Raw genomic sequence first — 27,873 nt, 5'->3', positions numbered from 1 at the left:
TATTCTTTTTGTTCAAGACAGTCTTAGGGCTGTTTGACTATTTGGGGTTTTTGGTGGTTCCATACAAAGTTTAAAATTGTTTTTCTAGTTCTGTAAAGAATGCTATTGGTATTTTGGTAGAGATTGAATTGAATCTCTAGATTGCTTTGGATAGTATGGACATTTTAATAATAGTGATCCTTCCATTCCATGAATAATGGATGTCTGTTTTTGTGTATGTGTGTCCACTTTAATTTCTTTTCTCAGTGTTGTTTAGTTTTTGTTGTAGGGATCTTCCTTATTGGTTAAATGTGTTCCTAGGTTATTTATTTATTGTAGTTATTGTAAATGAGTTCGCTTTCTTGATTTCTAGGTCAGATAATTAACTTTTGGTGTATTAAAAAACTACTGATTTTTGTGTGTTGATTTTGTATCCTGCAACTTTGCTAAGTTCATTTATTAATTCTGATAGGTTTGGTGAAGTCTTGGGGGTTTTCTATGGATAAGATCATTGAAAGGCCAAGGCTTGTCGTTGGAGATCAAAACGCACACACAGATAGCAGTGACAAAGAAGAAGCACTTTATTGAAAGCTGGTGCTAGCTTATATAGAAAGTGAGAGACAGTTTTCTTAAATCAGGAAGCTCCCGGAGCCAATCATAGTAAAGGTCAGGTCATTACCTAAGGTGCACGCATGTCCGCCCTGCATAAGATTCATGGGGAGCACGAACTGTCCATGAGTACAGAAGACCGGAGGGCCAATTAGAAGGTTTTCAAAACAACTTGTTGTTCACCCATTGGCAACATGGCGGTGGGCATGTTGCATTAGGGACTCCTTACCTGAATGGCCCGGGGAGTTCTAGCTGTCCACTGGCAGTTCTAGCTGAGAACTCCCCGCTGCCATGTCTGAAAGGCCCGGGGAGTTCTCAGGGAGACTCCCAACAATCATGTTATTTGCAACTGTAATAATTTCACTTCTTCTTTTCCAGTTTGGGTACCCTTTATTTTTTTCTCTTGCTTGATTGTTTTGGTCAGGATATGCAGTACAAAGATGAATAGAAGTGCAAATGGGCATGCTTGTCTTTTTTTAGATCTCAAAGAAGAAGGTTTTCAATTTTACTCATTCAGTATTATTTTAGCTGTTGACTTATTGTATATGGCATTTATTACCTTCAGGCATGTTCCTTCTACCCCTAATTTGTTCATTTTTTTAAATCTAAAGTATGTTGAGCTTTATTAAATGATTTTCTGCATCTTTTTAGATGATCATATGATTTTGCCCTTTATTCTACTGATGTGTTGTATCATGTTTCCTGATTTGCTTATGTTGAACCAACCATCCTTGTATTCTTGGGACAGATTCTGGATCATGGTGAATAATATTTTCAATGTGCTATTGAATTTGGTTTGCTAGTAGTTTATTAAGGATCTTTGCATTTATGTTTATCAAGCATAGTGGCCTATAGTTTTTTGGTTTTTTTGTTATATCCTTATCTTGTTTTGGTATCAGGTTAAAACTGGTTTTATAGAATGTGTTTGGAAGAATTCCTTTCTCTTCTACTTTTTTGAATAACTTTAGGCAAATTGATATTAGTTCTTCTTTAAATGCTTGGTAGAATTTATCCATGATGTTTTCTTGACCTGGGCTTTTCTTTGATGGACTTTTCATTACTGTTTTAATCTCATTTCTTGTTATTGGTCTTGTCAGATTTACTATTTCTTAATGATTCAATCTTCATAAGGTGTATGTGTCTGGGAATTTGTCTTTTTCTTTTAGATTTTTAAATTTTTTGGCATATAGTTGTTCATAATAGTCTCTAATGATACTTCCTATTTCTGTGGTATCAACTGTAATGTCTCTTTTTTCATCTCTGGTTTTATTAATCTCAGTCTTTTCTTTTTCTTATTTTAATCAAGAGTTTGTTATATTTACCTTTTCAAAGAATTAGCTATTTTTTGTTGATTCTTTGTATTTTTAAGTCTCTATTTCATTTATTTCTGCACTGATTTTTATGATTTATTTCCTTAGAATAATTTTGAATGTGGTTTGTTCTTGTTTTTCTAGTTTTTTTGAGATACAGTGGTAGGTTGTTTGAGCTCTTTCTGCTTCTTTGATGTAGGTGTTGTTTCTTATAAATTCCTTCTTAGTACTGCTTTTGTTGTATCCCATAGGTTTTGGAGTGTTGCAGCTCCATTTTAATTAAGATAATTTTAAATTTACTTTTAGATTTATTCCTTGATTCATTGATTGTTTAAAGTAAGCTATTTAATTTTTATATATTTGTCAAACTCAAACGTTTTTGTTTCTGTTGTTTTTGATACTGGGGATTGAACCCAGGGCTGCTTAACCACTGAGCCACATCCACAGCCCCTTTTAAAATTTATTTTATTCTAATTTGTTACATATGACATCAGAATGCATTACAATTCATATTACACATATATAGCACACTTTTCATATCTCTGTATATAAAGTATATTCATACTGTTCATGTCCTTTTTTTATATTTTAATTTAGATACAGGGTCTTGATGGGTTGCTAAGGGCCTTGCTGCTGAGACTGGTTTTGAATTCATGATTCTTTTACCCCAGCCTCTTGAGCGTGAGCTGCTGGGATTGCAGGCATGTGCTACCTTGCCCGGCAAACTCACTTTTTTGAATATGACCATAAAACCTTGGCTTTGAGGACATTTTGTATTTGGACCAATGAAAAAATTTGTTACGTAAATGGATTTTATATATTTCAGGGCTGGAAAGATTGTTAAAACTTTTTTTCTGGAACCTAGGAGACAGAACTGTCCAATTTAGGACTATCAATCCATGATCATTCATAGGATGAATATTTCAAGTGGAATCATCTTTATTTTCTAAGTTTTTTTTTTATACATCTGCAGATTATTCTGTCTTTGTTTGTTCCTCTATGCTATGGAGTTCTTGTGCAGTGTGATGAAACCTGGCATGGCATCATCATCCAGCAGAGTGGTGCCTGGATATTTGTGCTGAGGAAACTTGTGCTCTTTCAGCTTCACTCAGTGGACTTTTGCATTTTTTTTTTTTCATTCCAAACTGTATCCCTTCCTCTATTGCATTTCTCTTCTCCGCTAATGTCTGTGGCTGACTTGGTTTGACTCTAAAATGCAGGAAGTTCGGGGTTTATGTTATTATCTACAGATTGGATGTGTTGTATAGGTTGCTCAATCCTGGATGTCTCAGTGTCATACATAGTTTGAACTTATATAGTAATTTCCAGCTTTCTTTCCAGATTCTCCTTAGCTGCAGTCTAATTTGGGCTAGAGCTATTTCTATCCATTGCCTTGGTCACTGGGAAACTCAGCTCCCCCCTCCCCAACCCCCACAATTCTTAGTTTCAGAAATTCCTGGCATCCTCTCTTAAAAATCTTGTCCTTGGAAATTAACTCTGTACAACTTCTCTTGTTTGAACTGCTTCCTTACGTTGGAAAGGCTCATTTTAGTCTTTTTGGTTGCACAGTATTTCAGAAAACTTTAGTTTTCTCTCAACTTCGCCCTAATGATTTTATCATACCTTCTCTCACCCCAAGTCCACCCCCTTAACCTCCCAATCAGGTATTCTCTGGGATCTGTGACAGTGTCTAGTCATATGATTAGGAGATAGGGATCTGGTCATTATGTGGCTAGATTGTGGTATGTCATCTGAGCAAGTGGTAGAGATCTATCTATAAGCCAGGGTTTTGAATTAAGCTTTCAAGATGTCAGTGTGACCCTATGCAGGTGTTAGAATTTCTTCATTTTTAAAAGATAGGCACAACAGGGTTTTATGTAACTGTTAGAAAGAATGCTAGTGTTTACTGAGCCCTCTGTCAGCACTTTATTCTCATGTTCTTATTAAGCCCTCAGAGCAATCTCTGGTAGAGAAGGAAGTGGTAGGTAGGTGCATCTAGAAAAAAACATGCATATGGACACATGCGCTCATTATTTATACTATAAATTCTAAACATACCGAGTAAATTTACCCTAGAAGACACTTGGTTTTGCTTCTTCTCTGTGTGGTGTCATGAATCTAGATTCTGTCCTTGGCAGGCCCGTCTCTATTCCAGCATCTGATGATTTGCTTAATCAAAATCACATTCCCTTTGAATAAGAACTTCAGAAATTAAGAACTTGTCCCATATTTTAGAGAAGTCACAGATAATCTTTGCACAAATATTAATGCCTTTATCAAGAAAAAATCACAATCACATGTCAGGCAAGTTTAGATAAAACCTAATGAAAAATGTTCCTGGTTTTGATACATTCTAATATAACTACATGCTTTATGGGCCACTAACCTGTTTTCTTGCTGAAAAACAACCTCTTCTAATGATTTTACTGTTGTTTTTCTTTCCCAATTTTTGGTTCCAGGGTTTGAACTCAGGGGCCCTAGCCTCCCAAGTCATTAGGATTATAGGCATGTGCCACCATACTTGGCTGTTGTTATTTCTTGCTCTAGCTGTTAATTTAATTGTGCATGACAATTGATAGATGGAGAACAATTTTTTCAAATTAAGCTTTGAGTCTTATATTCAAATGTCTTCCTTTCTATGATATTGAAGGTTTTTTTAGTTTATGTAATATTTGATCTTTAAAAAATATTTGAAAGACCCTTAGTATTGAGATTGTTAAGTTTAACTTTTAAAAAGTCACTTCCCTGTCAAAGAGAAAAAACGTTGTTTTGTTGAATTATAAATGTTTTTGTATAATTTCAAGGTTCCAGAGATTCTAGAATCTCAAAGTTCAACAATCCATCTTTGGAGTCAGAATGCCTGAGAGAATCCTATTTCCATATCTAAAATTAGAAATGACATTCAAAGACTATAGGCATTTTCCAGACATGGTAATTATATGTTTCTTTTCTTTTCTTTTTTTTTTTTTGAGAAAACTTAAAGAAAAAAATTTCTAGCAGCTCTTAAGTGAAATAAATGTTCTATTTCTTTGATTAGTACTTCTTTTTTAATTTTTTTATTGGTTGTTCAAAATATTACAAATCTCTTGACATATCATATTTCATACATTAGATTCAAGTGGATTATGAACTCCCATTTTACCCCAAATACAGATTGCAGAATCACATCGGTTACACATCCACATTTTTACATAATGCCCTATTAGTAACTGTTGTATTCTGCTACCTTTCCTATCCTCTACTATCCTCTCTCCCCTCCCCTCCCCTCCCATCTTCTCTCTCTACCTCATCTACTGTAATTCAATTCCCTCCTTGTTTATTTTCCCCTTCCCCTCACAACCTCTTATATGTAATTTTGTATAACATTGAGGGTCTCCCTCCATTTCCATGCAATTTCCCTTTTCTCTCCCTTTCCCTCCCACCTCATGTCTCTGTTTAATGTTAATCTTTTCTTCCTGCTCTTTCTCCCTGCTCTGTTCTTAGTTGCTCTCATTATATCAAAGAAGACATTTGGTATTTGTTTTTTAGGGATTGGCTAGCTTCACTAAGCATAATCTGCTCTAGTGCCATCCATTTCCCTGCAAATTCCATGATTTTGTCATTTTTTAGTGCTTCGTAATACTCCATGGTGTATAAATGCCACATTTTTTTTATCCATTCATCTATTGAAGGGCATCTAGGTTGGTTCCACAGTCTAGCTATTGTGAATTGTGCTGCTATGAACATCCATGTGGCAGTATCCCTGTAGTACGTTCTTTCAAGGTCTTCAGGGAATAGTTTGAGAAGGGCAATAGCTGGGTCAAATGGTGGTTCCATTCCCAGCTTTCCCAGGAATCTCCATACTGCTTTCCAAATTGGCTGCACCAGTTTGCAGTACCACCAGCAATGTACAAGAGTACCCTTTTCCCCATATCCTCGCCAACACTTGTTGTTTGACTTCAGAATGGCTGCCAATCTTACTGGAGTGAGATGGTATCTTAGGGTGGTTTTGATTTGCATTTCTCTGACTGCTAGAGATGGTGAGCATTTTTCCACGTACTTGTTGATTGATTGTATGTCCTCCTCTGAGAAGTGTCTGTTCAGTTCCTTGGCCCATTTGTTGATTGGGTTATTTGTTATCTTATTGTCTGATTTTTTGAGTTCTTTGTATATTCTGGATATTAGGGCTCTATCTGAAGTGTGAGGAGTAAAAATTTGTTCCCATGATGTAGGCTCCCTATTTACCTCTCTTATTGTTTCTTTTGCTGAGAAAAAACTTTTCAGTTTAAGTAAGTCCCATTTGTTGATTCTTGTTATTAACTCTTGTGCTATGGGTGTCCTATTAAGGAATTTGGAGCCTGACCCCACAATATGTAGATCTATTTGGTATGAAAATCAGTTGTAGGCATGTATCTATGATATATTTCTTACCACTGTTTATTTTTCATGGGATTAATAAATAAGTGGGATTTATTTTTCCCATTTAGGTTTTTATTTGCTTCTAATCAGATCCATGAATTCATACACATATTCTCATTTCCTAATTTTGTTTGTAGAAAAGTATGTTTGTGCAATACACCTTTGCCAAATTTAAGTCAAGTTTGTTTTTATAGATATTTTGAGTATCTTCCATAAATGCTGTTTGCCATGCCTGGGGGTTAATGTGCCCTATAGCTTTATCTTGTGACTTTAAAGAGATAATAACTTTTTAGAGAGTATGAGGTGAATTCACATTTATAGTTGGCCCCTATAGTATTTGACAATTAATCATCATGTATAAGGGATCTCCCTCAATTGACCTTGGGGACGAGATTGAGATTGGAGCCAATTGGAGGAAGCAAAGTCCTCATTGGGAATAGGGTGACCTTCTCCTGACACCTGGGCTCTCTCCAACCCCTGCTGTCAGGCTGCCCTGCTTGGGCAGCTGGCTGTGTTCCCAGCAACAGAGGATTCCTGCCCAGGGCCTAGAGCTCTAGTCTTGCTTGGCAAATCATCTGTGATTTTTGATTACTACTTCTGTATTCCACCAGCATATGTAATTCAGAACCAACTATAATTTATATCACCTTGAAGCCTAATAAGTGTGATCTTTACCTGCATCTTAACATTTGCCAAACTGTGTTTTTATTTTCTTTCTATAGTTAAGAGCAAGACGGTTCTGTATTGAATCTGAGAAATAAAAAAGTAGGGGACAAATTTCAGAATAGTAGTACCTGTGTTAGCATTAGGGAAAGCACAGCTGCTATCTGCAACACTGCAGTTTAATTTCATATTTTAAAATGTGTCTAAATTGGTCACTAACTACCACCCCCCTTTAAAATCCTTTAGCAATTTTCTATAATGAAGTGAAAGGGATAGCCCATACCTCAGTTCATAAGGCAGAATTTGGCCTGCAGATTCAATAATTTGTCCTGCTCAGCAATTAAAACCTACAAATTTCTCATAAGGATCAGATTCTAAGCTTCCCTTGAAAATCTGGAGAATGTATCAATATTGAGCCCTTATTTTTGCCTTGGCTAGAACTAAAAAAGCAACAGCATTCCCTTTTTCTCCCCCCTCCTCCCTTGGTTTGGGCACTCTGCCATACCAACTGGTGCCTTATACTCAGCCTACTTGGCCCATTTATATTATCATTCTTGGCCTTCTACACATCCTGGAAAACCTCCCTAGCCCTTTTTCCTCTTGTGTTCGTACCCATCCTCTGCCTCATCTGTAAAGAATAACTTGCAGAGCTCTAAGGAAGGGGCCATGCTCTCCAGCTTCTGGACCTTTGCACATTCCAGTCCCTCTTCTTGAAATTCGTTTTCCCACTTATCCTCCTGGGAGATTCTCATTTCACCTATAAGACCTAGCTTGACAGTGGTATTTGGGAAACCATCCTGACATCCCTCCCTTAGGGATGGTCCTTAGCAGGGTGCCTTTCAGTGCTCTGCACTCCTCAGTTACAGCACACTGTTAACTATTGAGTCACATGACTTTTTCCCCCTTAGATCAAGAGCTTTGAGGACTGGGCTGTCCCATGCTTTTGTTTATTCAGGTATTCACAATTCTTGGCACATAGGAAGCTTACACTATGTTTTTATTTATATGTTTTAATATTGCCTAGGCAGTGATTCACGGTCTGCACAGAATTACCTGGACAACTTTTAAAATTAAATCTCAATATTTGGGTCCAACTCCAGGGGCAAGAATCAGTCATTTTCAAAACTCCTCTGGAGATTCCAATGTGCAGCTAAGGTTGAGAGTCATGGATGGACCAAAGGCATTTTAAATAGGGTAATCTGAAGAAAAGTAATTCACCACGGTTTAGTTTGGGATTCAAACATTTGATAACGATTGTAGGAAAACCTACATGTGATGAACTTTTTTACTTATCTTTGGTAGTACATCGGCATTTAGACAAGTGGATACATTTCTTCAAGAAATCAGTTTTTCCAACTAGTCAGACAATTTTGCATGCTACATTGATAACAGATAATGAATCAGCAATGCTATGCGCAGCACATTAATAACATTTTATAATATTGGTAGTTTATGTTGTGTAGCCATGCACCATTTTCTACATTGCTGCTTTAAATTCCAGGTACTCTATAAATTAGCTCAGGCATTTATTGAATTTCTAACACTAATCACTTTCTTTCTTTCTTTTTTTAAATTTTCTTCTTTATTTTATATTGGGAATGCTAGTTGGAATAAAGACAAACAAAAACAACATTAACTGGTATCTGGTGTGGAACACACTCCTGGGATAAAAGCCATTTTAACTTGGTGAATGCTAAAATTATCTGCATTGTTTAATATGATCAGTCCTGAGCTCATGATTTTTTGGGAGAAGATTCAGGAAAAATATATAGAGAGAGTTGAGGATGCATTTATGAGTTGGGATTGTCTTTAATTTGGGGAATTAAAGACTGAGGTGAAAAATATTTCTGTATAGTCTCCCTTCGGCCCCCGTTATGTGGATGGTAATTTAATTTTGTTTCCACCGAGAATGAAGTAGTAGTCATTTGGTTTAAAATTAAGAGAATGTTAGAGATTTATGTCTTAAGAATAATTTTTTTGTGTATAAAGACTGTCAGATAGTGGTTTAACTCTGATCTCTTTTCTGGAAGAACTTTATGAAGATGATCGGCTAATATCTTCCAATTAATCTTTTGTATCTGGAGCAAATGATCTTTCTCACACTGCCTGATTATTTTACTGAGAAATTTGATTTATCTAAATTGAACCCTGCAGTAGTGTCTTGGTGTACTAATTTAGATTTTCTAAGAATTCCCTGTTTATTTAAGTGTATTTCTCCCTCTAAGCTAACTGAGGCTAAGAGGGAGACATCTGGTTGTTCCAATCTCCCTTACCAGGACTCTCCTTCTGGAAGGAATTGGGGTTGCTGAGCTTCAGGAGAGTTGGAGGAATCTCATTAACATGGTAGAATCCTATGAGTGGCTCTTGACCCCAGCTGGCTCATTCCCAGGCTGGCAACAGTGGCATCACCTGACTACAGAGGAGAAGCAGTCAGCTCTAGACCTTGAGCTCTGCCAGGCCTGGCCTTCATTTTCAGGCACCTAAGGACACTGGGATATAATTATGTGCCTTGAGACAGTGGCTTCCGTCACAGAGCAGAGAAGGGAACTGATTAATCAGTCAGCCTAGTGCACTCAGCTGGATCTCTCTTAACAACCTAGTGATTCAAAGGTTGAATTTTGAATTCCCGTTCCTCTTTTCTCATATTTGTAGAGCAGGACTTTCTGGAGGGGAGAGGAAGGTCACCAGTGGGGCATTGTACCTTCCTGAATACCTGCTTTTCTGCTCACTGCCCCTGCTACCAGCTTCCTTCCCTCCCCACTCACATGACCAGGCAACTGGCTTCATATAGTTGATTGAATGACTGGAGTAAAGAAGTAGTGGCTATAGCCCATGGAAGGGTGAGAGTGCTGGCAGGAAGGGAGGGAGGCATGCCAGCTGCTAATGTCAGTGTGCCTGGCAGCTGTGCTCTTCCCAGAATCTGCTTCTGAGGCTGGCCTCTGCCAGCACAAAGCTGTTTGGAAATATAAAGATTTGGTCAAACTCTGGCAAAACACTTTTTAAGTTTTTTCTCAAGTTACTTGAATTATTTTCCTGATTCCCTCTGACTTTTGATTGTGGAGATCTGGCCTTTTGTGAAGGTCACTAACATTGCCATGATTGTGGTTTGGTAGGTGAAGAAATGGAAAAGAAAGTTGATTGTATTTGCCATAGCCCTGAAGTAAAGCTCCCAGTTTCTAGTTTATAACTTCTGCTATTACTCCATCTTCTTCCACACATTGAGTTTCTCACAGGAAGGCTGGGTCAAACTTAATTCCCAGGTCAATCTGGAGTCAAGCTAAATAGTATTTAAATACCTTTAATCCTTAGCAATGTGTGGTAGTGATGGTATTCCAAGTCATCTTTCCAGACAGGTGACCTCCTGCACTTATGTGTTACCAACTGAATCCCCACCCTCACCCCCACTTTTGTGCTCTGTATCCTAGCATCACATTGATACTACTGGGTCTTGGGAGTTGAATTTGGAAAGATTTTTTTGTGCCAAGTGTGACTTTTTAAAATTTAGAAAATTTATTTTATTTTATTTTTTGGCACTAGCGATTGAAACCAGGAGGCGCTTAAGCACTGAGCCACATCCCAAGTCCTTTTTTTTTAATTTTTTATTTTTTATTTTGAGACAGGGTCTCACTAAGTTGCTGAGGCTGGCTTTGAACTTGTGATCCTTCTGTCTCAGCCTCCCCAGCTTCTGGGATTATGGGCATGCACCACCATGTCCAGCCCAAGTATGACATCTTCAGCAGTTACGTTACCTGTGTCCTATCTTACTCTTGCCATCTTTCTTATGGGACAGCAGAGTCTTGGCCTGAGCCTTGAGCCCTTCTGCTTACTGGTACTACCTGCCTATCTGACTTCTGTATGGTGTCTGCTATATGTTGTATTTAGGTACTTTTTATTTGGAGAATGAAGCCTGATGGAATGAAAATGACAGGTTTGATCTAAAACAGACCAAGTTCAAATGCTAGGTTTGGCATTTATCATGTGAATTTGGGTAAGTTTTTCTCTGGGCCTTAGTTCTTCTTCTGTGAAATGGGGTTTCTATTTCCTCTCTTACTCATTTGTAATGATTTGTAGCATACTTCCAGGTCCTTAGGAGGAATTCACACCTTCCTTCCTTTCCTTTCTCTGCTTGGTATCTTGCATCATGACAGATGTTGCCATGCCCTTTGGACATACAAAAGCACTTTCCTTGCTTGACTGCACCTCTGTAATTGACTTTTGCAGTTGGTCACTTTTCCCAGTCTCTCTCGAATGTGTGTTAGTAGGTCTTGGGTCAGGTCTTCTTGGCTGTCCAGGGTTTTCTCAAGAGGGGAATATAAAATTGGACACAAAGGGCAAATCCAGGCTGCTTTTATTGTTCTTACTCCTGTCCCAATTTTAGCCGTTCCTGACTAAATCAGCCTGTTTGTATTTTCTGTATGGCCGTGTTGTTCCACATGAAGCCTTGTGAAATAAGTTACTGGCCTTTGGAATCTAGAGTTTTCTGGTTTCTAATTTGTTTAGCTCAGCAATGAAAATAACATTTGTTGCTGTTAAATTGGCCCCTTGTGGCCATCCTCTTTTTTCACTCTGTAGCTACCAAGCAGCTGGCCATGAATCAGCAGAGTTGAAAATATTTTAAACAAAGACACTTGAACCTGACACTAAAGTTGTACTGCCAAGACCAAGGCAGAGGTCAGCCAGCCAGCTGACAGGGCACATGACAGCATTTGCTTATGGATAGCCCATGAGAAAATCCTGGATATAAGTTCAGTACCTAATGCAGAAATATACAAGAGATCATAAATAGTAGATTATTTTACCTTGCAGAGCAAAATTTGAATGTCACTTTAAATGCTGCTCATCATGCACTGTAAGGTTGATGAACTAGATCCAGTTTGCAACATGTGTTAGGTTGACTTCATGGTTACTGCAAGTTATAGGGAGTATTCAAAATCATGTTTACAAGTATTAAATAAAGTGAATGGAAAATATTTTCTATAATTTCAACTATCTGGTTCTTTACAGAAAAAGTTTTCGTACTCCTGTTTTAATATAGTATGAATGAGGTCTCACTCTATAAGCTTAAATTGAGCATTCTAAATTGTGAGGTCAGCATAGTGGAAGAGGAGAAAAAGTGCACCGCACAGTGGAAGAATGGAAAACTGAGTCTTGCTATGTTGCCCAGGCTGTCCTTGAACTCCTGACTCAAGCAATTCTCCTGCCTCAGCCTTTAAGCAGCTGGAATTACAGGCACATGCCACCATGCCTAGCTAAATTGATCTTTCTTAAACTGTTCCTTCCCTAGGTTGTCACTGTGATTTTCAGGGAACTTTAGGTAAGAAATTTAAATTGCTCTTCCTTTTGCTTTCTTCATAAAATGAATTTGACAATATTTCTGCTTTATATCAAGAAAACCAGAAGAATTGCATTCTGGGATAGAACATCTGGGTACTTTACAATGGAGGTTGAAGTTATGGGTATAATTTGAGGAAAAGTCTTCTTTATTCTTGCTATTTTAAAATGACTGTGGCTGGGAAGTTCTTTGTGTGTTTCATTATGCTCTGCTTGATTTTTCAAGGAAAAATTTGACAGAATTATTCCTTTGGAACAGTGGATTCAACCTACAAGATTCTGAGAGGCTTTAACCAAAAGAGACTTTAACCAAGAGAGGGTATGCAAAGATCATGCTGTTTTCCCTTTTCCTGGAATGGTGGGAATGCTCGATAAGTCTGGCATTAGAGGAAGTGTTTAGTGTGTTACATTAGGTACTAGAGCCACTGGTCATGATTTCTAATACTGTGATTATAGGTAGCAAATGTACCCCTAGCACATGGCTGCATTTGGTAGAAAGTGAGAATGTGAGAAAATCCCTGCCAATCATGTATGAAAGTAGATGATATCGGCACATGTCCTTTAATTATGTAGCATTTTTCCTGCTGGGACATAATCTCTGTTACTATGTTACTTAAAAATCTGTAAGGATATTTAGTTTGTTCAATTAGGAACAGTGAAACTAAACTAAGGTTTTTAAAAATTGCTGTTTAAGGGTCAAATGGTATTTTTTTCTGAACTGGTATGAAAAACTGAAGTTTTTTGTATGTCAGATATCAACTTCATGTAATTAATGCTATTTAACACTTAAAAATGGTTAAGATGATCAATTTTAATTATAGAATTCTATTCTACCTTCACCAAATTATGTACAGGCAACAGTCAGTTTTAAAGCAGTGACTCAGTAGTAGTTATCTCTTAGTAGTTTTAATTTTCTTCTTGGGGCTTTCTAACTTTATTTATTTATTTATTTTTTAGACTTTTAAACTTTTTTTTTTAAATTTTTTTTTTATTGGTTGTTCAAAACATTACAAAGCTCTTGACATATCATATTTCATACATTATGGGTGGTATTGGGGCTTGAACTCAGGCAAATGATAGTCAAGTGTTCTACCACTGAGCTACGTGCCCAACCCTTTATTTTCTAATTTTTTAAAAATAAATATTCATTGCTTTTGTAGTTAGATAATATAAAAAAAGTTTAGCACTGTTCTATGAACACAGAAAATAATATTTCCCATCCTTATGCACTTCAACAGCAAATTGAGCTTGTTAATTTAGCCATAACTTTTAATTTTCAGATCCCAAACTATTATTATGTAATAATCCTGGACTCAGAGATTCAGAAGTAAAGGAAGTGAGCTTGATGCAATAGGACAACATTGTTTTGAAAAAAAAATTTTTGACAACTCAGCTATACAGATCAAGTAAAATGGGGGTACCTACTGGTTTATGCATGTGAGAAACTTTGTTTATAAATATATAGAAAAGTAAATATCTTTTATTCTTAAGGGTTTTATCTTTGAAAAACCACATCTGGAAAGATAATGTTAATTTGCTTAGCCCAAATAGGAGGTAAAGTAAGGAAATATTGGGAAGAGCTCACAGAGCTAGGTGGTATCTCAGTGGCAGAGCAATTGTTTAGCATGTGTGAAGCAATGGTAAAGAAGAAATAGAGAGAAAACCAACATTTGTTAGTATAGACCAAACATTTTATATTTTGTTTAGGGTAGGGCTCTGAATAGGGTGCACACATACTTAATCCTGTGGATGGACATTGGAGCAGTGAAAGGGTACATACTTTGGGTTATTTTTTCCCTAGGAGAGGTAGTGTATTTAAGTTAAACACCAGAAACTAAAAGGCAGAGAAATCCTACTTGAAAATACTATTCAGATACTGCAGAGTCATCTTGCTCATACTCCTCTACTTTTTTGCATTCTTATAAAAATAGGCTGTCAGAATGAATATAGCTTTCCCCTTTTGTTCCAGTGAAGAAAGAGATTTGTTTTAAAATATCTAGATTTCAATTAAATGGACCTTCTATGTTGGGGGCAGGGAGAGAAGAGTGGATTGTGTGTGTGTGTGTGTGTGTGTGTGTGTGTGTGTGTGTTTGTGTGTATGTATGTCAACAATCAACAACACTTTCATTTTTTTGTGGAAACTGTTAACCTCCAATGGAGGCCTTATATATTTGTGAGAACAGTGAGCATTGTTTGTTATGCTTCTTTTCTGTGAAAAAACAGAATATTTTATGAAATGGAAAAGAAAATTCATTTTATTCTGAAGTTTGTAAATATGGGCTAAGACCATGTAGTTAAAAATGTGAGATTGGAAGGAAGACAGAGAGAATCTATCTTTTTTAAGCCTAAGTATAGGCTCTGTCAAGACAGGATATTTTTAGTTTGATGTTAAAAATGTCCCCAAATTTGTTAATTTTATATTGAGAACATTGGTCAGTGAAGTTCTTTTCTATTTGATATTTATCTATAATGGAAGAATACCTAGGGCACTATCTAGCTTCTGATGAGATTACAGGGAAAAAATGTGGAAAACTATAAAGGGATAAGTTGTGTTCATGCTACTTCTGTTTTCCTGAATAAATGGACAGCAAGACATCTTCATCTCTTAGTGAGGCCTTCATCATCAGATCTCAGAGCTCATTTGGCTTCATTCCTGACCCTATTTTGGACTTTGAATTCTAGTTATTCCACAGCTAAGGTCTCCTTCCTTCTAATTTTGTTATGTCTAAGTCTTTTTATTGATAATTATTGATTAGAACAATAATCAATTATCTCTTTGCTTATAGAGTTATAGTGATTATAAATTCTTGTTGGTGATTTTGGCATAGAGAAGAATATGAAAAAGACATTAAGTATAGGGAGTGCTAAAAAAGTAGTAAAGAGAAAACTCTGAGAGAATGAGGTTTGGATTGTCCAGTTATTTCTTGATCTCATACCTGTGTAGGGACTTTTAATCTGTGACCTGTGAAGATGCATGTGATGTGGAAGGGCTCCCCAACACTAACTCTAGGAAAAGAATATAAGATTATATGTCACACTGTAGAGTCTGAAGACTTATTGAAGGTTTTTAGGTAAGTGAATATAATAATCAGTGCTAAAACAAAATTTGTTGATACGAGAGGGTGATGGGTGCAATGGATTTAGACGAGAAGCAAGTTCCATTGAGATGTGAGGAAACGAAAGCCTGAATGAGAGCATTGATGTTGGTGAGTAGGAAGAGATGTCTGTGAAGACAAGAATGATTAAGATGGGATGACAGTAATTGCATCTATGTGATAACCAACATTTGGATTTTTGCATAGCCCCATTCTTCCTCAGTAATAATATGTGGAAGAACACAATTTTTTAATATTCAAACTATTTTAAATTGCTTTTTGTGATGGCATTTTTTTTCTTACTTTTGTAGGTCATGTTCTAATTTTGGCTCCATAAGTAAAGATTTCAGTTCTTTAATGAATAGAAGGAGACAGAATAGGCAAAGCTAACTGAAGATCTGCTTTAGTAACTGAGAGAGCTATGGTGCCATTGATAGAATGCAGAGGTGTTGAGAAAGACAGTTGTGATTGGGGCAGGGGTGATTTGTAGTAGACGAGTTCAGTTTTGGATTTATTTAGATTGAGGAGATTGTTGACCAGATAGTATTTCTTCTTGCTTGTAACCTAGAATAGATAGTAGAAACAGGGACTGAAGTGGAGATTTGAGAAACAGTTATGTGGAGCTGTTAGTTAAAACCATAGAATATAGTTTGTTCATTGAGGTCTGTAGAATGACCACATTTGGTAAATAGAAAGAAAAGGAGCATTTAAAAAGAAATGAAATAATAGCATGGGAAAATTTGTTCTCCAAATTGACTGAATCAAATTACACTCCTATTGGTGGTGCATTATAAAGTGTTCCTTAATTTTACTTCTGGGAAGGAAGCCTGTATTTTGTATACTGTTTTGCATTTTGTATACTAACTTCTCAATAGGCCAAGGTGATGTGTTACAATCACCTCTCCACCCAAGCATAGACCTTATTCTTCTCTGTTCCTCTCCAAGTTTTGCTCTCTTGGTATGTAGGTAAGTGTTGTTAGTACTGGAAACTGGAAAGTGTAATTATAGAAAGCTTTACTTGGTTAGCCTAACTTGCTCTTTGAGAACTTCCAATTTAGTGGCTAATTAGTTTAATGCTTATTACTATTCCTAAAGCCCTTCTAACACTCATTTTCATTTGCTTTGTTTTGTTGGTTATTCTGCCTAATCCTAATTTTTTTTATTTCTATTGTTTTAAAAAATCAAAATCCTTGTCTCCAATGTCCTTGTCATATACTGTCTGAAGTAATAGATTGCATTTTCATATATAATCTTAAAAATCACTTAACTGGCATTGTGGACAGGGATGCTTTAACATAATAAAACAACAAAAAAATAAGTAGGCTTCTCTGAGAAATATCAGTTTCAAACAATGTAGCTAAGTGTCCTATGGATGTGGGATTCAACTTTCTTAGTTTTGTTAGGTTAATTATGACTCATACATCTGTTTTTTTTTAATCTCCCAAAATATTGTTATTATTTTTTCCTCTGGTTTTCATTATATTTGTGGATTTTTCTATGTTTAATTTCATTACATTCTATTAGGATTTTGAAAGAGGACAAACTGTATATATTCAATAGCCCTTCTTTGAGTCGTTATGGTATTATTATTCATTGAGCTCTTACTTACTAGTTGGTTCCTGCACTACATACATTACTTGTGTAATTTCACTGTATTTTGTGGACAGCCTTAGTGGTAAAGAGGTGAAGGTAGGGTCAGAACTGAGGTCTTTTGACTGCATAGTCTGTATTTCTCACACTGTACCACCCGTACATTGTATATTTTTTACCTTTTCATAGCTCTATTTATTAATAATAAGCTATTTAAAATTAAAATCACCCAACACAATAATTCTTTTTTGCAGTATTTTCCTTTTAGCTTTTTCTAAAAGCTGAGTTTTCAGCAAATCATCAATTTCTTCATATGAAGAAATTAGTGTTCTTTTAGTGAAATATGAGGTAATTTCAGTATTGTGTTTCTAAAAGACTCCAGAACTTCATCATTTGAATAAACCAAATATTTTCTGTTATCCTTCCTCCTTTGGTTTGTACTGTTCCTTACAAGACTCTTGCCATTATTAGGGGCCTTGAGGAAAAAAGTACCTAGGGATATTTTATATATATTAAAATAAAAGTATGTATAACAAGAGTGTTTTGGGTCTCAAAATTTTGATTTGTGCATTGGTGTTTAATATATATATATATATATATATATATATATATATATGGGTTATTTAAAAGTTTGTCTTTTTAAAAATTGCCTATAAATAAAACTTTTTTCCTAACTTTACTGTGCATCATAATAGTAAATATTCGTAAGCATTATAGATTGGAAGGCATATTTCAACTTCAAAATGTTGTCAAATTAGAAATTACTGTACTTCAAATGGTACTTTATGAAGTTCCATGTGAGTAAAAATGTGTTAGTAGTAATGAAAACTAGTATGTATCCAGATCTAAGAATGTTTCAAGCGGCTAAGTTAAGCACAGATGCTTTGGTACATTTGTTTAGCAAACAACTGCTAAGGTCGAGGCACTATCCTAGTCTCTTGTGCTTAAATGCAAAATTAAGAAAAATTGAATGAAAATCTCTAAAAGGGAGACCTTTTAATAAAGGACTATGTTTAAGGAAAACAAATTGAGATCAAAAGAGGAAAAACATACAAATAAAAACCAGGAAACAAAAGTAAATATGAAAAGTAAATTTTAGAAGACAAAGAATTTTAAAAATTCCTACTCATAAAAATAAGATCAAATTATCTTCTGTTATCGTAAGACAAAAAGAAAGCCTGCTTTACATAAATCAGTATGCATAATTTGTGGAGCACTGGACTACTGGAAGGTTGCCAGAATAGCTTTTGGTGAGATGAAATCCAGGGGAGTTCTTATTTACAGGAAACTAGTTAATGTTGTTTTCTGTTCTTTACTTGTGTGCTTCTGTTGATTTTTCTTAATGTTCTTCTTGATTCCAGATGGCTAGGGTAGTGAGAAAATTCTCAAAAATATTGGTTTGTGAGATATTGATAAGAAGTAAAGTTCAGGTTCTTATTCTGTTGTGTAAATGTGTAAATGATTATACTTTAATTACCAATGTTCTGTGGGAAGTAATTAGGTCATGAAGGTGACACTTATGTGAATGAGATTAGTGCCTATATACAAAAAGGCCAGAGAGTTAGTTAGCTTTCTTTCTGCCATGTGAGGATACAATAAGGAACCAACCATCTATAATCTGGAAGAGGACCCAAACAAGAATCTGACCAATCTTGCATCCTCATCTTGGTCTTCTAGGTCCAGAACTATGAGGAATAAATTTCTGTTGTTTATAATTCAGCCAGTCTATGGTGCTTTGTTATAGCAGTCCAAACTATGAATGCTTTTTAAAGTAGTGATATGATTGATGGTATTTAAATGCATGTTTTAGCACTGTTAGTATGTGATGAGGACAGGGAATTCTTTGATGAGGTAAAGGCCATCGGCTGGAATCCTACGGGTGTAAGCTTGCTCATTCTATGACAAAAATCTGCTCTTTTAACAGTAACTCACCACCTGTCAAAAGTAGGCCCTTGGGCATAAGGAGCACCAGATGAGACAATGTGGATGGAATAGTGCACCTCTATTATTAGAATCATGACCACAAATCAAGGTCTGTCACTGTCATTGGCAACTGTTTAGTAGTCTTGTGTCTGCACATATTATGTATATAGAAAGACACAGTATATGTCTTTTAGAAGACAAGAACGAGAAATTTTTATATATGTGTATTATATATAATTTTTATTTCTTTCATTACTTGAACTGATACACAAAAATATAAAAGTTGTGCATATTAACATGGTACTATGTAATTTTTGCTACATGTATACATTGTGTAATGCTTAAATCAGGTGAAACTTATCTCTTTAAACATATATCAATTCTTTGTGGTGAAAACTTTCAAAAATCTGTTCTTTCAGCTGTTTGAAATGTATATTCAAATTGTTATATAAAGTTACCATAATATGTGGTAGTATCCCAGAACTTCTTTCTCCTACCTGGTGTACAAGGTTTCCCTTTTTTCTGCAACCTTGCTAGCAACTTGATATCTAAATTCAGTCTTTTTGATATTAACCATTCTTAGTGGGGTGAGGTGATATTTCATTTTGGTTTTGGTTTACGTTTTTCTGATTATTAGTGATGTTGAGCATTTTTTTCATGTACCTGTTTGTATGTCTTCTTTTGATAAGTGTCTATTTACGTCTATTGCCTTTTTTTTTTTTTTTTTAAGTACCTGGGATTGAATCCAGGGGCATTTAACTAGATTCAATCCTGAGTCATATCCTCAGCCCTTTTTTCATATTTTATTTAGAGACAGGGTCATGCTAATTTGCTTAGGGCCTCCCTAAGTTGCTGAGGCTGGCTTGAACTCATGGTCCTCCTCAGCCTTCTTAGCTACTGAGATCACAGGCGTGCACCGCCCCAACTCTATTGCCCATTTTAAAATCAGGTTATTTATTGTATTGCTATTGAGATCTTGTAGTATATATTTTGGACACTAAACCCTTGGCAGGTGTATACTTTCTCCCATTCTGTAGGTTCTCTCTGCATTGTTGATTGTTTTCTTCGCTGTTTAGAAGCTTTTTAATTGAATATAATTCCATTTGTCTATTTTTGCTTTGTTTTCTGTGCTTTGGAATTAAACGTTAATTGAGGAAACATAAAGAGATAAAGATATTATGTATATAATAAAGGAGAGGAAAAAAAGAAAGGTTAAATTAAAATTTTGATGTTTAGGGATCCCCAAAAGAATTTTAAAAATGAAAAGCTATACTCAAAGAAAATAAAATGAGGGCTGGGGTTGTGGCTCAGTGGTAGAATATTTGCCTAGCATGCCTGAGGCACTGGGCTCAATCCCCAGTACCACATAAAAAAACTAAATAAACAAAATAAAGGTAGTGTGTTCATAAACAACTAAAAATATTCTTAAAAAGAAAAGAAAATGAGGACCAAATCAGGAAGGAGATTATAAAAATAGGACATGGATCCCCAAAGCACTTTAGAAAAAAATAAAAAACTCACTTTTTTCTCCCCTTTTCCTTTTTTTTTTTTGCATTACAATTCTTAATACACCTTTAGACCACAATTTATCATATCTCTGATTTTATATAAGATATGTTGACACCAAATTCACATCTTTTTTTTAACATTTTTTTTCCATTTATTTTTTAGTTGTAGTTGGACATAATACCTTTATTTATTTACATTTATATGGTGCTGAGGATCGAACCCAGGGCCTCACACGTGCTAGGCAAGTGATCTACCGCTTAGCCACAACCCCAGCCCCCAAATTAATATCTTAATTAAAAAAAATATGGAACACTTCACAAATTTGTGTGTCATCCTTGTGCAGGGGCCATGCTAATCTTCTGTGTATCATTCCAATTTTAGTGTATGTGCTGACGAAGCAAGCACTAATTTAATTTTTCTTAATTTTGTATTCCATTTTATGCTCCAGTGCCTAGGACACTGTTATGAATATGGAAAAAGCTCAGTTAGTTAAACAAGATAGCCCCCAAAGATTCTTTTTTGAAGTCAGTTTATTCATGAGTAATATTCTTGTATCCTGGTGTAGACTGTCTTCCCTTATTCCTGATATATCTTTATAGGAAGGTAGATAAATAAATAGCCTCTTACAATGGAATAATTTCTATTTGTTAGTATTTTCCAGTTTAAATAAGCATATAAAAGCCTACATTAGGACGTCAAAAGGTCAAAAATCTTTGTCAATAATAATGTTACTGATAATAGTATTAATAAATTTATGATGACAATGATTGATATGTTTTAGTTTAAATCATACAAAATTATAAATATAATTTTTCTTTAAAAATTTTTTAATTTGTTTTAATTAGTTATACATGACAGCAGAACACATTTTGTTTCATAGTACACAATTGGAGCACAACTTTTTTCATTTCTCTGGTTATACATAATGTACAGTAGTACCATTTGTGTAATCATAATGTACCTAGGGTAATGACGTCCTTCTCATTCCACCATCTTTCCTACCTCCATGCCCACTCCCCTCTCTTCCCTCCCCTTTACCCAATTCAAAGTTCCTCCATTTTTCCCATATCCCCTCACCCCATTATGGGTTAGCATCCACTATTCAGAGAGAATATTCAGCCTTTGGGTTTTTGGGGTTGGCTTACTTCGCTTAGCATGATATTCTCCAGCTCCATCCATTTATCTGAAAATGCCATAATTTTATTTTCTTTTAATGCTGAGTAATATTCCATTGTGTATATATACCACAGTTTCTTTTCTTTTCTTTTTTTTTTTAAAGAGTGAGAGAGAGAGAGGGAGAGAGAGGGAGAGAGAGAGAGAGAATTTCTTAATATTTATTTTTTAGTACTTGGCGGACACAACATCCTTGTTTGTACGTGGTGCTGAGGATCAAACCCGGGCCGCACGCATGCCAGGCGAGCGCGCTACCACTTGAGCCACATCCCCAGCCCCTATACCACAGTTTCTTTATCCATTCATCTATTGAAGGGCATCTATTGGTTCCACAGTTTAGCTACTGTGAATTGAGCTGTTATAAACATTGATGTGGCTGTGTCACTATAGTATGTTGATTTTAAGTCCTTTGGGTATAGACTGGAAATTGCCCATATTTGACCATGACCTGTAAAAGTGGTGTTTTCTTATAGTTTAGTCTAAAATGCTAGTAAGAGAGCAGCTCATTTGCATTGACTACTTACAGTGCTAAATGATTTCATGCATTATTTGATCCTCCAACCTCATGAGCAAGTATTGTCACTTCTCCCATGTTATAGACAATGTTAGAGGAGAAAGTAACTTTTCTGAAGTCACTTAGAGCAGCACTCTTAATGTTTAACTCTCTTATTTTGCCTGGCAGAGTTGATTGACTGAATAGACTATGACAAGACAAGAAGAAAGTTAAGAATATTTGGCTGTTAAAAACAGTATCCGATCTAATACTTTTTTGAGCTATTGCTATTTTGAAGTCATTTTATCATCAGAAGAGAAATGCACAAAGGCTCTTAGTTTGTTTGTTTGTTTTTGGACTTTGGCTGATATTTGTGAACACTCAATAGCCATGCCCAGCAGGTGCTATCAAACAGAGCAGGTTGTAGCCAGCTTCTACAGTATGAATAAGGATTAAGATCCTTTCTCCCTCTGTTGCTTTTGATAACCTTCAACTTTTCTAGGCAAGAGTTTGCCTTTCTGTGTAGATTTTTGACACATAGCTGTGTAAAACTGTCTAGCTGATCTGCATGAATCTTATTACTTTCTGCCTAGATGTGTGGTACCTTCCAGAATCTGCTGCAGAGGGCTAGTTTTGCCCCTCTTGGTTAGCCTGACCACTCATGCTTTGGGATGACTGTCAGGATTCCATTGTTTTTAGACATAGCCCCACCATAGGTAAATCATTACTCTTACCTCTGAGGTGAGTCAAACTAGAAGCTTCTTATGGTAGATGTGAGTCCTCTGGCATATGGGTGTTCAAACTTTAATATATATATTTTTTTCGTGGGGTTGGGGATTGGTTCCAGGACCTTGTGCATGTGAGGCAAGCACTCTACCAATTGAGCAAGCCCAGCTGTAATTTTTAATTACAGCTTGGGCTTTAACGTAGAATTTGATCCATGGCTCAGTATATGGTTTGGGGTCTTTGTTAGACTCTGGCTTAATGATGCTATTTGTTTTAATTTTTTTCTTTTATTATACTTTTTAATATCTTTAGAGGCCATGAAAACAATTGGTAAACGGAGTATAATAAATATTTTGTGAAATTAATTAATATGAAATACTAATAGCAACAGATAGTTGCACTTGAATATTGAGTTATAGATGAGTTTCTCTGGTAATTTTGCATATTAATTGCTGAAAATACATGAATGTACTCCAGGTACAGATGAATTCCCTCCCTGATAGAATCATCATTCAGTCTACTAGATTTTTAAAGTTCATTTAAAAAAAAATATTTATTTTTTTAGTTGTAGTTGGACACAATACCTTTATTTTATTTATTTATTTTTATGTGGGGCTGAGAATCAAACCCAGGGCCTCACATGTGCTAGGCCAGTGTTCTACTGCTGAGCCACAACCTCAGCCCTTAAAGTTAATTTTTTAAAGGTAACATGAACTTAGAATAAGGTGTGAGACAAATTGTGAAAATACCATTTCTGATACTACTCAGTCTTTCTTTTTTTAATGTAAAAGTACTATCTTTAAAAGAAAATGTGTATTTACAACACTCATTGAAACAAATATATTGGATAATGGCAACAATCCTTGGATGGGAAACAGCATTGCAAAATTTGACTCCGTTTTATCACTCCTAAGAATTTCTATTAGGGCTCCAATGTAGAATTATTAGTTGTAAAAAGAGATCAGCCAATTTGATGAAGGGGCTATAGGTCTGCAGATAATTGAACAAATATATCATGGTTTAAAAAATCACACATGAGATGACAATTACAGTGAATAGGGCAGAGGAAAGAAAAGGGAAAGAAAAGGAAAAGGAACAATGATGGATTTGTATGCAATAAAATGTAGTTTCAATACCAGCCTACTTAACATGCTTTCTCAGTAGGAGGCCATTGTTCTTTCTCAAACTCTTTTTGCTTGGCTGTTTTCCTTCCCTGTTTAGGAGGAGGACAGTCCTCCTCCCAATCCCCTTCTAGTTTTTGACCACAGACTAAGAGTGTTGCTGAGGTTGTTAGGGAAGTAATGGAATTTGCATCTGCAAATGTGGTCAGCCTCTGCAAGAAGGTTTCCATTACAAATGCTCCTGTTATCCCTCTGAAATGTTTTATTTCTGGTTGATTTTTTAAAAATAATTTTAATGTTTAAAGATACTTCTATAGATTATTACTCTTTTCCTTTCTTTTAGGGGTGTGCATGCCTTGATATGCAAAATGCATACTGCAAAAGTATTTCAGTATAAGGAGTTAAGTTTGGGTGTGTGTGTGTGTATGTGTATTATTCTAAAAATAGGAGTTGCAAAACTGGGGAAAACGTGTGCATATTTTAGTATCCAAATACTTTTAGTATTTAAAAGTATTTCTAATTTTAAAGAAAATAATTGAAGAGGTAGGATAGAAAATATAAAAGTATGTGGCCAAGTCACAAGTCACAATTAGATTATGTTTTCACACAGGCTTTTGCATACTCTTTCCAGTTGACTAATGACTGAAACGGATTAATGTGTATGGAAGCCACATGGATCAATGGGTTGTACTTCGTGAAAGGATGCAAGTACAGTGCTTACATATCTCCCAAAGTGGCAGGTAATAGGTTACTTTACCTACACATGTATGTAATCTATACCTTGCTTGCCCATGTTTGCCAAGTGCTAAGTCACGACACATGGTCTAAGTAAGGGTATGTTTATGGGGACTGTACAACAGAATATTTGGAATTGGGACTATCCTCTGAAATTCATGCATTCAGCATGCATTCATTAATGGAATATTTACTAAATGCTGAGCATTATTATGGGTACTGGGGATGCAGTGGTGACAAAATAGCAAAAATTACTTATTCTCTAGAGGGGGTAGATAGACTATATTTATATATTGTCTTATAAATATATCTTATATATATCTTATATAAGATATATAAGGTATATTAGTGATACAGTACTAGGGAAAACCAAAGCATAGAAAGGGGCTAGCAAACATTGCTAGGGCAGTAGAAAATGAAATTTTTGATAGGGAGTGAGTGATATTTATTTCTGGGACATGTGGTTCTTGTCCCTCAACTCCAGGTCTCCTGCATAATTTCCTTAGACTATACAACCTGCACAGACCTCAAGAAAAGAGGACTGACATTTCATTGTGTTGAGAGGTTTTACCATTCCAAACAAAACAAAACATCCCAAGCACTTTTTAATTATTGTAGGTTGCCAAAAATCAACTGAAACAACTAAATAGCAAAGAGCTAGAGATCCTGAGAAAGATGCATAATTAAAAAAACCTGCTCCTAATTCAAACATTTGAGTCTATGTTTCTATATCTCTAATAGGATTGTCATTCTTCCATTAGTTAAGAGAACAACCATTAGAAAGAAGCAGTAATTCTAGGGCAATGAAGTTCACTTAGTGAGAACATGATACACCTGTCATTTATTGGCCAAGGAAGTACAAGCAGTGAGAGACTCTAAGTTTCCTCCATCTTCTAGAGCATGCCCTGCATGCTGCCTTTGTTTGTTTGCTTATTTATTTTTGGCCCTACCTGTAGCATGGGTTTCTGCTCTCTATCCTTATTTTTGTTTGCCAAAACTCTACTCATCTCCTGATGACAGGGGCCCAGCCTTTTATCTCTGTTTCTGTGGTATCTGGCACAAGTAAATTCACAACAAATGTCTAATACATAAAAGAGTGCATGGATTGGGAGGCTGAGACAGGAGGATCACAATTTCAAAGCTAGCCTTAGCAAAAGTGAGGTGATAAGCAACTCAGTGAAACCCTGTCTCTAAATAAAATACAAAAATAGGGCTGGGGATATGGCTCAGTGGCCGAGTGATCCTGAGTTCAATCACCGGTAAAACTGCCCCCACTCAAGAGGATGAATGGATGAAATAGGGGAGCATGATTGGCATATACCTACTTCATTTTACTGTCCACAAATTTCTGTTACAAGTGCTGTTTCCAGGCTTTGTCCTATCTCTGACTTAGACTCATCTTCCTTTCACATTCCTCTCATTAAATAAAATAAAACAAAATTGGTTTAGGAGGATGCCAGAAAACTCAACCACCAGAGAGGGAGGCTTGCTCTCTCATGTTTCTGAGTGGCCATCAGGTACATTTTACTTTTTTTTCCAACTTCTCTTTAAAAAAATGGCTGATTTTTCCTTACTGTGGCCTTCTGTTCCTATTTCCTCACTAACTCCCTTCTCATCCTTCAGGTAGACAGACGGGAGTAGGATTTCATTTGTAGCTTGTCAGCTCTTCTTGTCAGTGGGCAGAGATGGTTGAGCTTTAAGAGGGTCTTGGGAGGTAGAGTTATTAAGGGAGCAGCAGCTTTGGTTTATCAACAGGTGGTAAGAAGGGGATGAGCACACACATATTTTCCAGTTCATTAAAGAGAGTGAAATTCCCAAGCTTTGAACCCATTGGCATGCCTTTCCTGTCCTATTCTCTAATACGTTAGTGTGCCTTTCACACATTGTACCTCAGCCTGTTAAGATACAGCCTGGCAACTGCTTTTCAGATCAAGTGGGTTGGTTTGTCACAAAAACAGGGCTGGAAATCCTTAGAGCAGTGGAAAAAACAAGGAGAAATCCCCAAAGCTTGGCATGATGAATCTTGGCTTTGTGAGCTTAATTTGTTCACTGCTTAGGCAGTTATTTGGTACATTGTTTTTTTTTTTTTTTTTTTTCTTAAGCTTAGTTTAAAATAAAGCCTAGGCATTTTCTATTGTTATCATCTTTTTCATTATCCTTATGGTTGTCATCACAGCTGCTATTAGCGAATGCCAACTCTGATCCATGATCTTTATGTTTTACATGGATTAGTTCATTTAATCCACAAATACATTTACCAAGGAAGAGTTGACCCTAAGCTTTTAACTATAATTTCATACATTAGTAAGAAAAACTATAAATTTTCTATTGTAGGTATAAGCTTCAAGGTAGGATAAAGCCATGAAGGGAAGTCATTCATAAATAGGAATATTTTATGTTATTCCCACTTTACCCTAAGAATTTAGTAAATAGATTTCTATATGGATTAAAGAAGTTTGGATTCACATAAAAGAAAAAATGAGTCAAATCATAATTATATGCTGTTAGTCTAAAAATTAGATTCTGAGGGTTCTCACTTATCGGTAAATTTTTATGGCCATACACATGAGATGGTAGGACTGGTTCTGTTTTCAGTTTACAAGTGTGCATGCTGCAGTAGGGAAAATTAATAAAAGTCTTAAAATTGAATTAAAAACTTATTTTAAAATGTTTTATTTTACTTATAAATCTTGATGTTTTATTTTCTCATGCAATTTCAAGTCTCCTTTAAATAGTTTAAAAATAGCTTTTAAGTCTGCTACTTGTAAAGCATGCATGCGATTATAGCAGTAGTAGACTTAAGAGTATTTAAGAACTATTTAGAGCAGCTTTCTAATTGCCCACTTTAGCACAGATTATAAATCAACAAACATTTTCTAAATTCCTGTTCTATGCCAGGAGTGGTGTTAGATGTTGGGGATGGAATTCAGCTAAACACTACCAATTGCAGCCTGCACCTACTTTGGACAGCACCCAATAGGGTTTAATAGGGGATGCACTGGAATGCTCTTGTTTAAACATGTTTCATTTGTTTCCAGTAGAGCCCAGGCTTTTCATTAGTGGCCAAATGATTAGAGATAAATTTATGTGTTGTCTGAATTAACTTATTTAAAATATTTTTTAATTGTAGATGGACACAATATCTTTATTTTATTTATTTATTTTTATGTGGTGCTGAGGATCGACTCCAGTGCCTGATATGTGTGCTGAGGATCAAA

At 35.8% G+C, this 27,873-nt stretch overlaps 1 protein-coding gene and 1 non-coding gene across 2 annotated transcripts in view; one reads left to right on the top strand and one right to left on the bottom strand.

The window, feature by feature from the left end:
- Ppm1l (protein phosphatase, Mg2+/Mn2+ dependent 1L) overlaps positions 1 to 27,873 on the top strand; it is a 289,523-nt gene that overhangs the window by 51,136 nt on the left and 210,514 nt on the right. The window lies entirely within an intron of this gene.
- Positions 20,706 to 20,812, bottom strand: LOC143409079 (U6 spliceosomal RNA). The gene has a single exon (XR_013092590.1). It is a non-coding gene; the product is annotated as a U6 spliceosomal RNA (small nuclear RNA).

Source organism: Callospermophilus lateralis, chromosome 10 (genome assembly GCF_048772815.1).
Source record: "Callospermophilus lateralis isolate mCalLat2 chromosome 10, mCalLat2.hap1, whole genome shotgun sequence".
Classification (NCBI taxonomy): domain Eukaryota; kingdom Metazoa; phylum Chordata; class Mammalia; order Rodentia; family Sciuridae; genus Callospermophilus; species Callospermophilus lateralis.
Note: the sequence above shows the minus strand (reverse complement) of the source record. Positions and strands in the feature narration are given on the sequence as shown.